This window comes from Pteropus medius, unplaced genomic scaffold (assembly GCF_902729225.1).
Source record: "Pteropus medius unplaced genomic scaffold, Ma_sr-lr_union100, whole genome shotgun sequence".
NCBI classification, from domain to species: Eukaryota; Metazoa; Chordata; class Mammalia; order Chiroptera; family Pteropodidae; genus Pteropus; species Pteropus medius.
In genome coordinates this window covers 8,511,324-8,523,512 of record NW_024352786.1, presented here as the reverse complement: position 1 = coordinate 8,523,512, position 12,189 = coordinate 8,511,324, and the positions used below count along the sequence as shown (strand labels likewise).

Genomic DNA, 12,189 nt, shown 5'->3' with positions numbered 1-12,189 from the left:
CCTAAAAGGTATGCACAATAATTATTTCGAGTGCGTGTAAGCTGCATTATAATGTGGCATGACATATATGAAATGCATGAAATTGAAATGTGCTATATAGGATGCAGGATGCAGCTCCATAATCTTACTGGTAACACAAGGAGTGATGGGGCAGATCTGTAACTTAAAGGCAGTCCATTTAATAAAACAGGAAATATAAAATTCTGTCATAAATTTTCTAAGACTTGTACAGTCTCTTTCCCCCACCTCCAAATTTGTAATAGCTGTTATCCTGTAAACCGTTCAAGTATTATAAACTCACAACTGAACACTGACTGAACCAAATAAATCATTCGGCTTTTGCATGAATTCAGTGTTTCTGAGAAAGGCGTCCTTAACTTGAACACAACAATAAATGTACTTCTACCCATACAAGTATTCAAAAATGTTTTTCTCCCTAAATTTTTGATTACCAAAAAATGTGAAAATTTATATTCATTTAGTTTATTTCAATGAGTTAATAAAATCAGGTTAAATAATCAGTTATTTAATTTTTTCTCATCATCAAAAATATAAAAAATAAGATATTTATAACTTTTTTTGTGTGTTCCTAAGCATAAAAAATGTTTACATTAATTAATTATTATAATTGGTTCAACCCATTGCATAAATTCAGCAAGATCAGTGTCATACCTATAAAACCAATTTATAATTTAAACTAATGCAGTGAATATAGTCATTTATGTGTCATTTTATACTACTTTATTCATATTAAGACACATCAATTGGAAAATAGTCCATTTTACCTGGCTTGTAGGGACACCATTTTAAAGAAAATACTTCTTAAATCCATAGAGGTCGAGAGGAAAAAAATCTTACAGCTTTTAATCTAGCCTGTATTGCATTATAAAATTTGTTGTTTGTCTTTATATTTATTTTGAGTATTAAACTTGTCAAACTGTAAAGTGAGAGAATCTAAATACTTGAAGAAGTAAAAAGAAAGGAAAGAGGTGGAGTAAGTCAAGTTTTTGCAGTTCCAAGATAACAGTATCTCAATTTGTAACTTTACCCTTTGGAGAAAAATACTTTCATATTAATCATAATGTTTCTGGAAGCTTAAAAATCATGCTTTGTTGTGGATATTAGAAACTCATGGTAGCAGATGTCCTTGGGAAAGGTACCACTTAGATTAATTAGAGTTCGTCTACAGACCTGAGGGCCTAGATTGCCAAGGCCAAATGATGTTTATCAGTTTAAACAGTGTCATTGAAAGAAAGAAAACCTGGAATAAACATTGCATACTCATTCTCTTCACTCTCCAATTGTGCAGTTTGTCATAATTCATGCTAGTCACCCAGAAAATAGGGATCACATATAATTTTAAAAAAAGAATTAAAAAAGATACAAACTGAATGGGAGAGTAGTTTGGGGTTAGGTTCTGAGATTTTTCAATTACTTAGTTTGAAGATCTTTTAAAAATTGGGCATTTTGTGCTTTTAGTTTTCTTTCTTTCTTTCTTTCTTTTTTTTTAAGGAAAACTAAGCATTTAGTAACATTATTATAGACCAGTTAATAGTTTCTTTTCAGGAAATGAATTTTCCACATTTCTGAATCATATATCTTTTGGGGAAGAAAACAAGAGACCTCCTTAAATCTGTGACCCTGTATTTAGGGTATTTCCAAAACCATTGAGCATAGACCCTGGAAAAGTCTTGAGAGTTTCAAGGCATCCATACATTCATAGATTATGGATCTGTATATTTAATGCAGCCTATAACTGATACTTTTCAAAGTTCCCTATGCATGAATTCGTTCTCTTGGATCATCTTACCTGTCCTCCTCAACATCTCATCTTTCTTCTAAGCATCTCTTCTTTGGCAGTTTTTGTGGGATAAAACTCAATATACATTGAAAATATCTATAAAAATTAGAGAATTGAAGAGATTAAGAATCTCTAATGTCAACTAATTAGCCATTTATCTTTGTTGTGCTTAAAAGTAGACAGACACATAGTGGGCATCTAATAAACCCTTTTTAAAATTAAACTAAATTAAAAACTCTTTTTCATCAACATATTCTTAAACATGACTCCAGTTGAATCTGCCTTATAATTATTAATTAATTAATTAATTAAGAGAAAATCAAGCTGTTCTAGAAATTAGGAAATGTACTTATGGATGGCTTCAACAAAAATTTAAAAATGCATACATCCTTGAGATTCTAAAATTTTTTGACATATGTCTTAATAGACATGATTCTCATGTACCTGGAACAGTCATACCAAAGCTAAGATTGCAGAATATTTGCCTCATTCTTCTTGGACATAATGCTGTTACCAAACACTAACTCCTTTCTTCAGAAACACTTCATAACATATGCCACACTGAAGCGGACTGCAGCTCTGCGGTTAGACTAACACGGTAAGATTTCACATAGGAAGGAAAGCATCCCTCTTCCTCCACACTTTTACAAAATATGATCAGTCACACCTTTTCTCTTTCTGTTGGATCTGTAAAACAATATCCATTCTCTCTCTCTCTCTCTCTCTCTCGCTCGCTCGCTCGCTCGCTCCCGCTCTCTCTCTCACACACACACACGCACACACACACACACACTTTTGTAGGTAAATTAAGGCCATTTAGCTAATGCTGCTTTTGTCTTGATTGTTTATGCCAGCTAGGAGCAAACATGCAATAAAGGTACTAAAGGCAAGCTTTCAAGTCATTGCATGGAGAGCTGCACTAGAAATTTGAGTTGAATTACTTAGTTAATCAAATGTCTCCATGTAAAAAGAGCGTGGAAGCACTGTTTTGTGGTAGCTTATTTCAGAGACAGATCTGCTTAGATCTCTGCTACCGTTTTTCCAATTTCCTAACAAGAGTAAATTGGTTTTGCTCACATTATTGCTCTTTCTCACGTTTCACTTGGTCTTACCAGAGAAAATGGCTCAATGCTGTAGCAATGATTTGGAGAATACCAATCTCTTGATTTAGACAACAGGTTTTTATTTCTTCTCATCTATTGTTCTGAAGACTTTTTCTTCTTTTTTTAAAACAGGCTAGAACAAAGGACTATTGTTCTTAACATGCACTGCATTTGCTAGTAACATATATGGGGAAATATAATAGGAAGGATTTTCTTTTCCGGTTACATATTATACTACTGCCTAACAAAAGCACTAGTGGCATAAAATGATGCAATAAACCTCTCTAACAGTAGCTGATTTGTATGCAACAATGACCATAAGGGTAACTCTTCAGCAAACCTGAATCTCATATATAATGCATAGCAGTTAATAAATCATAGTAAAATCAGATGGCTTAGAGCCAACAATACCTAACTAGTAATGGAAAGGGTGGAAAGATTTATAGGGAGACAAATTCTGTCTGGATTTTGCTTTTAAGATGCTCACCAACTGCAGTGGAGTATCTTAACATGGTTTCTAAGTAAACGTGTATTCTGTTGATTCATTCCATCTTTTTCCTGAGGGTCTTTTACAGAAAGCAGCTACCCTTTTTCTTCTACCACCAGGTGGAGTGTTTTCAACTAAACATTTAAGGTTTTACACTTCAGAACCAATACAAACCTTTTGGGGAGAAAATGTTCCTTTTGAGTCTATAGTTATTTAAATAACAAGTAAGGTGTTTCCCTCAATCAAATACGTACAGATAAATAAAATATACCTTAAAACCTGTGCTAAAACGTCTAACCTTTTCTATAAATGGCATTTCACATATCTTGACAGAGAAGGAAGGTTAGAATTTTGCTTTATAGTTTTAGAACAAAGTGTTCTTAGATGTGCTCATTGTTTCTCTTTGCCTGTGTTTCACTGGCTGTGCCACTTGAATCTAAAAAACAGCTGAAACTTATTGGATTTCGTTAACCAATGTCACCATAAAAAATAAAAAAATAAATTAAAAAGAGAAAAAAACACAAAATTTGCAAATTTGTCACATGTCAGGAGAAAGAATATTGAAGACAACATGTGCCATACAGATCTGAGAGAGTCATTCGCTTCAAATCTGTTTTTGGTTATTAGTAGGTCTTGGCCAATTTCCGGTGCTGACATGGGCTATTGAGATGTGTGGCAAACAGGTCACCTTAGAGTTAGAAATATTTAAACCTAGTGAATTATGACCTTTTACAAATTCTTAACATTAAAAAAAATGAAGATAAATTACTGAAGTAGGGAATGAGTAGTATAAATTATTAATGCCTCTCTTTAGTTGCTTACATAATTTTTATCCAGCGCAGACTCAAGTCTTTATTTTAGAATGATTTATATTTAATGCTGGATTTTGATAAAGTGTGAAAAAGATCGTCTTCCTGAATGTTATAATACTAATGTGCATATTTTCACTAAAAAGCAGCGTGCTTTATAATGCCTCTTTAATAATGTATATTGGAGGTAAAATAGATAAAAGATAGAGCATATAACACTTTTGTTTCTTGTCCAGTGCATTAAGATTATTTGCCTTCAATTATGATAGCCACAAGATGGCAGTAATTCCTTATTAAATGGTCAGCACCTCTGCTCTGGATAATAGGGTAGTGACTGACTTTTGAGAGAAATAGAAAAATTAAAAGCAGGACCTCCTAGGGTTAAGAGTGAAAATAAAATGGTACAACGGGTAGAGATAATAGGAGTGGTCTAAAGTTGAGTGAAATTGTTTTTATCCTGATGCCTTTTGGTTTTCTGGTGGCAGAAATTTCAGGTGAAATAGTGTCATCATTCAGAATGCTCTTCTAGAAGGCAATATTATAAAGGCCAACTTTGGAATAATCCAAGGATATGACTAGTTTTGTTTCTCTATATAGTAATTAATTTCCCTATGACTGTACTTAGGCATAAGTATAGTCCTTGTTTTGGCAGCTTTAATTATTGGCTTTCATGTATGTGATAGTACTATAGTAATGCACAGTGATTGTAGGCAATAGTTAAATAGAGATATTTCACTATAAAAACAGTTAAATGTCTTTGAAATAAAATATTAATTCAAAACAAAATAACTGGAGACAAAAATACATAATTAAGTGCCCCAACACTGCGCTTTCCACAGAACCCCTCTGTACTTAAAAGACCCAGAACAGTCTATATTTCAATATACTAATGGTGTTAGCAGAAGTATAGACAGAAAAGCAAATCTGAAAATAGAATATATTTTTTGTTTATTCTGTACAAATGGATGCAATACTTAGAAATTGGAGATTTAACATTGGAGAAATTGGAGAAATAAACATTGTCAATAAAATTATCTTTTATTTATGTAAATCAGATATAATGCTAGAGGAAGCAATTGGTCAGAAAGTTATTTCTCACAGAGGTTTTGAAAGGCTAAATATCGCTTGTCTGAAAAATATCACATACAATTAATGTTTTTAGTACCAAATGAATTGGATTGTTTTATTCATTTAATGGAAAGAGACTTTATTATTTTTGTCAATATGCATGAAGCCTATTTCAATTCTATTTTGTATGAATAATCTCTGATTATCTATTCACAATTATAATTCCAATTGTAGTGTTTTGGGATTGTAATGAATTTTCTTTGTGTCTATACATGAAAAATGAAGAATCAAGAGAATTATATGGCTACTTTAATTTTAAAATGTTATTACTATCTAATTAATTAGAACAAAAGCATGATTGAAAAACTATGCTTAATATTTTGATTCTAATTGTTTGTATTATATATTTTGCTCACATAGATCGAGAGACTGAAAAAAAAAATTATTTCTATTCTTCCCTATTTTGAATGATCTAAAATGACCATTTGATCCAGAGTAGTTTAATGAATGTAGTTGAATTTATCATTTATAATAAGTAGGCAGGAGCTAAATTTAGTTTTTATAAATGTATGATATTTAATATATATTTATAACTGTCTCCATGCATATAAAATCCATTAGAGTACAGCCTCATTTAAGCCAGACTTATAGTTATCATAGCAGGAGGACTGGGGATTTGGGTCATATTTTTTTTATGCAGACAAACTTTGTTTGAAAGGAGAGAGACAATATTTAGAGAAATAGAGGAAGAGGATGGTTGAACAAACCTGTTTCTCTTATCTGTTTGCTTATAAGTTTGATTTATTCATGATATGAAAATATTATAAAATATAACTTTGAAAATTCTGTACTAGAAAATAAATTTTTCCTGAGAAGTTGACATTTATGGAGCCATGAAACTTTCAAACTGGAGAGAATGAAGACTCATAATCTAAGTTTTTCTCAAAAATCCTTCTAAGTTATAATCATCAAAGCGTTTAAAAAATGGTTAGATTTTAACACGGAAGATTATGAATATTCCTTAATCAACTAAGAAATTATTTAAAATGTCCAAAATTGTTACTTATTGTGGCATAAAGAAACTGCATAGCATAGAGTTCTACATAGCTAATCTAACATCTGTACTCAAGTATTAGTAACAAATTGAAATCTTTTCCATTATGTGTAATATTTAATCCAATTCATTTAATATTAAATATTTAAATAAAATAAGCAGGGGCATGGCTAAATAAAACATTCTTCATTTGTGTCCTTTTCCCCAACAACAGCAATTTGGTGTCCACCCTTTGACAAAGGTGCTTTTTTTGAGAGCTGTGGGATCCAGCAACAATGTCAGGGGACCTGGAAAAAGTCTTGCCCATCCATGTGCTAGGTAATAGGCGGACAGACCATGGTCTCAGCTGTGGGACCTGCAGTAGCACATGATTTGGATCCAGTCCCTCTGGGATGCAGTCCAGAAGCCGTTGTGAAAAACGCAGACATCTACCCGCAGATGAGAATGCCTTCGTGAAAGCCCAGATTTCTAAAGAAGAATTTCCAGCACATTGGTGGAGCAAAAAAATACGAGCTTGATGTATTGGAGAGAGTAGTTAGTAAAGACAAGAGAAGGTGATTACTATTTCAAATACAAAGAAAGCAAGCAAAACTTCAAGGAAAATGAAAAATCAACGAAACATGACACCACCAAAGGATTACAATAATCTTTCAGTAACCCATCTCAAAGACATGGAGATCTGTGATTTACCTGTTAAAGAATTCATAATAGCTATTTTATGGAAACTCAATGAGTTATAAGAAGATACAGGTATCTCAAGAAAAAAAGAAACATATATATGAAGTGAAAGATGCGTTAATTAACTACATGAGGGAATCCTTTATAATGTATACATATATTAAATCACCACTATGTACACTCCCTCCCTCTCCATTTATTCACTCAATAAGTATTTATCAAGAACCTTCTATATACATACTCATCTAGGACCTTAGGCTATATTAGTGAACAAAATATGAAAGTTACTGACTTCATAGAGTAGTCATTCTAGTTGTGGAAGACAAACAATAAGTCATCACATGATTAATAAATACATCATTTTATAGAATGATATTAGATGATAAGAGCTTGGAGAAAAAAGAAAAAATAGAATTAGTAAGATAAGGGGCATTGATATCATGGACATAGGAGTGCAGTCTACAGTATTAAATATAAGATATCAGGGTAGGTTTTATTAGTTCAGAAATTATTGTAGGAAACAACACAATTATAGAAATAATAATTACAATTATAATAACTATTATGGAAGCAAAACGCAGGACACTGTGAGAGTGTTCACAGTCTGGAAGGTCTGGGAGTTTCTCTAAGTAATTGACATTTAAGCTAAGACTTGAAGGATGAGATCTGAGGGGACATTGAGTTTTATTGTTTAGCACTCTGGTCTTTCACCTCTATTTTGGAGTACTCTGGGGCAGTAAGTAATGGTTACAAAAAGTGTCACCTGGCTGCTTGCTACTTTGAAGAAGTTAGCATTATAGCTTCCGTTATGTAAAACAAAAGAGAGAACATAATGAAATCTCAAATTTTTCCAGTGCTGTTTGCCTAAGGCCATTGTGTATATTCTGGACAACTCCGAGGCTTGGATTTGTGTTGAATTATTGCCAGACAAATGTGGGAGAACTTTTCTTCTTGCCAGGTATAAGCTGCTTTACCCCTGTTCTCTCTGGGCTGATATCAGGGGAGGGATTTGTAGGCACTGCATACATTCCCTACGGGAAAGCCCGGAAGGAAGGAAGCTGGTGAACTAAAGGAATTGCTGTTAACATGAATCATTCTTCTTCCGGGAACTCTGGTTTTTATCAGGTAGAGACTAATGATCAAGCAGATTGTCATTCCAACTTTGCTGTAACACATTCTCATCCTCCAATTTTTCCTCCTTAAGGCAAGATGTTTAAAAACAGAAATCGAAGCAATATTCTAGACCATGAAACAGTGCACATATCCATTTCCTTGAAGATCATGGAGTTTAAAACTGGCCACAGGTGTGATGGATTCACAAGGTTGTAGGTTCTGTGTACAAATAAAATCTTTGAGAATGGGGCAACACGTCAACAGAAATACAGTTTTCTAGACTAAATAAATGAGGAAAACATTCAGAAGTGCAGTAAAAAATTCCGGGAAACATTTAAAATTTTATAGGAATCTAATATAGAAGTGCTCATGAGTAGGGTTACCCAAATGAAAGGTGGAAAGAAAGGTTAGCGAATATCAGCAAAAGATTCATGTGGAAAAAGGAGATTCTTTAATTCCCCCGACAGCTGTCTGATCAAATGCTTCTTCCTTCTATTTCGTTATCCTTTTCTCCTCATTCCCCTTCTCCGCTTTCCCTTTCTCTTTTTTCTTTTGCTAGTAGGTGAGAGTAAAGAGAAGGTGGAAAGCTATCAGCTGATGATTTGGGTGGGTTAAATGGAAGTGATTGGGCACATCAGGATAAAGGGACATTGGCAATTATCTACCCAATCTGTGTTCCAGCCAGAAGGCTGATGACTTTCAGAAACCACTGGGGAGACAGCGGGCTAGGCAAAACCAAGTTCCTCCTCAACCTCAAATACATTCTTTCCTGAATCCCTTCTTCTATACCCTATGTTTTCTTTCCTAACTCTTCATGGGCTCAGCACACTTTCTGGTTTGAGTGACGGGGCCAACTGTTTACTAGCTCTGTGACCTTGGACATATTACTCTATTTCTTTGGATCTCTATTTCCTTGTCTTCAAAATGTGAATAATAATTATGTCTAAGCAGTAGAACAGTTGTGAGAATTAAATATAAATAATCTAAGTAACACCCTTGAATGGTACTAAATGTTTCAAAAATATAACTGTTATTATTACTATTATCATTATTTATTCATATTACATTTTGTATATATGAAATTCAAAGCATCCACTCAACTGTGTATCAGACAAAGTATTAGAGAACACAGAAGTGTCCAAGACACAATCCCTAGACTCAAAAATATCTTAGTATAAAGCAAGAAAGTTACATTTGGTAATTGCTTTAATAGATGTAGTCGCAGGACGCTTGGGAGTACCGAGCAGAAACTCCTAAGTAAGTCAATTCACTTCATGCCAATCTTGTTCACCTATCCAATCTCTTCTCGTGCTATTCTCCAGGTTTCTCCCTTTGTTATTTCTCAGCTAGTACTTCCAAACAGATCTGACTTTCATTGGAATTTCCTTTTCCTTATCTTCGTAATCTTCCTACCTTCCACAAACGTACATTGTGAACTCATCTCATACCTCAAGCCCCCAATTAGGAATTTCCTCCTTTCTGACTGAACATGCTTAATCATTTTCTTATTTGCACCACAGTTAGTAATAGGTCTGTTCTTATTCTGTCTCACAGATTAAATCACAGTTTTTTGTTTAGCTTATGGTGTCCCCCCATTAGACGGGAAAGTCCTTGAGAATGGTGCTTATGCCTTATTTACTCTGGTATGTGTAAAACAGAGTAAAAATCCTAGTACACAGTTGGCTTTCGCTTATGTTTCAAAATTAACTAGAAGTTGAAATTACTCTCACTTGAAATGCTCCATGCTTTATAAGTGACCTATTCTTGCGTTTACTCCATATTCAGGACCCCCACTTATTGATAATGAGCCTTCATTTTACTGTTACTATGTATTAATGACTAATAGAATTTCTCTTTTTGGAAAATGCAGATTTCCAAATCCAATCCATTTCTTAAAATGTGTTTAGAGAGTTGGGACTGCTTGGTTTATGCACATTGATATTTCCCAGTTGCCACTTTTTCAAATGGGAAATATCAATGTGCATAAACCCTTAAAACAGTCAACTCTTTATGTAACAATCTCTCATTGTTTTCTGCACAATATAAAACATTTAAAAGACCAATTATCAAAATTACATAACACTTAATAAACTCATTAATGGATATGTTTGGTGTAATAGCAGAAATCATGTACAGTATTAGATATGAATTATGTTTTACTTCTATATTGCAATAAACAAGGAATTAAATAAATAATTTATTCACCATTTTCAAATCACTTTTTCATTTCCAATGGGAAATATCAATGTGCATATCTTATTAAACATGTTCATTTTGAGCTTTTTAAAGTTACTTTGTTTTCAGCTTTAGTGACTATCATATCTGTGTTCTGCTCAGCTCTTCTCTTTTTCTGGGAATATTTGTTGCTGACAGCCATGATTCCATGTACCCTTCCCTGGAAATTGCCAGAGGTTCCAGAGAATCCTCTCTCACAAAGTCGTACTTCCTCTCAAGGCTCAGGCTGCATCCAATCATTTTCTATTATGGGGATAAAAAAGTCTGGACCACGTGCTTTAATTTGAGATAACTCTGAAGGGTCATCTCAGCTCTGGGGATGGTAGGACTGGTTGAAATCTCAGTTTCTGAAGCACTTAGTACTTTAGTTCACACTGGTGGTGAACCAAGATGAAATATTGAAAAAGATATTACACTAGCTTGTGAGGTATAAGAAAAATGGTAATTATTATTAAGAATATAGAATTATAAGACTGTTACAGAATACTGAGTGATAACAACAGGTTTACGATGATTAATCACCAATTTGTGAAAGCCAGAAGGCCTAACTGGATCATGGAAAGAAACTTTCATCTCTTGTAGCTAAGGGCAGAAAGGATGAAGGGCTAAGCTCAGGATTTAATTCTAAGAGTAATGGGGCTACAGAAAAGGTTGAGTTCTCAGTCCCATCATGCCTCCTATGCCAAGGGCAGAGCCCTAATAGGAAAGGAATGAGATCCTGAGACTTTAAATTGGGGATTCTGCATATGTACAGTTGAAAACCCTAAACTTCCCATTCCCTTAAACCTTCTGGGCCTGTAGAAGTGGCTGCTCTGTAAGAAGATTTCAACCTTGTTTGAAGACCAATGAAGATACTTTATAAGACAACACTTGACTCTCCATTACTGGCAACCAAGGAAACAATACTAATCTGGTCTCAGCTCAGTTCAACTGGGGATGTGCTCAGTCTAGTAAGGAAGAAACTAGACTATTGCCAAAGGAGCTGCAATATGTGCCTAATATATATAGGCAGAAATCTAGGTCGTCTGCATGAGACTGGGTTCTGAGGGAGTTGGAGCATGAATTTAAATAGGGGAGAGTTTACCAATATGGAAACATTCTCCCGTGGAATAGAATTTAATACTTAGTCATGAACCTTGAGAATGGTGTTAACAAGTAGCTAAGATGATTCTTGTAAGCTTTATGTATGGGTGTGTGGGGGAGGGCGGGTGGCAAACAATGGCCCACACTACTAACTGAAGTAGAAATGTTGTCATCACTTTAGCGGATATTAGAGGGTAGGATCAATAAGCTCATAGGAGTAGAAATGGTACTGTTGGTCTATTGTGTAAGGCTAAAACCATCCCACCATCAAGCTAGATATGTTGCACAAAAGAGACCAGAAGACTCTCTCTCACACACCTAGTAAGGAATGGAGAGAATGGTACCAACATTACTGATAAGCTCAGTGGTTACTATTTTGTGTCGATAGGGCTGACAGCGGGAGATGCCTGTTATAAAACTGAGTTCTTTGACAGCAGTGGAAAAATTATATCCTGAAATCAGAGAATCCATGACAGTAAATGATGTGATGGTGCTTAACATCAGAAACATCAGCACTATCACCTCAATGAGTGTTGAGTTTGAAGTGGTAGCCAGAGAATTACAGAGGGAGCTAATAGAGCACACTGTTGTTAGAGGCAAGTTATATGGGCAGCCAAAAAGTGGACTGGCTTCATTTTTCACTCAAAAGAAATCAAGAAAGCATGATCAGGAAGCTGAAGGCAGTCACTTCAACAAAACGTGCCATGTTAAGGTTCCCTACTTGAGCCAGCTCTCAGACTCAGAACCCACTAACTAAA

At 34.4% G+C, this 12,189-nt stretch overlaps 1 long non-coding RNA gene across 6 annotated transcripts in view; it reads left to right on the top strand.

Moving 5' to 3' along the window:
• Positions 1-12,189, top strand: part of LOC120591127 (uncharacterized) — a 143,796-nt gene that overhangs the window by 65,474 nt on the left and 66,133 nt on the right. For 3 of the 6 annotated variants that reach the window (XR_005649839.1, XR_005649835.1, XR_005649837.1), the window contains one exon: positions 6,537-10,306. The exons of the other annotated variants lie outside the window; for them this stretch is intronic. This is a non-coding gene — a long non-coding RNA (uncharacterized LOC120591127). Of the gene's footprint in view, positions 1-6,536; positions 10,307-12,189 lie in introns of those variants that run through there. 6 annotated transcript variants of the gene reach the window in all.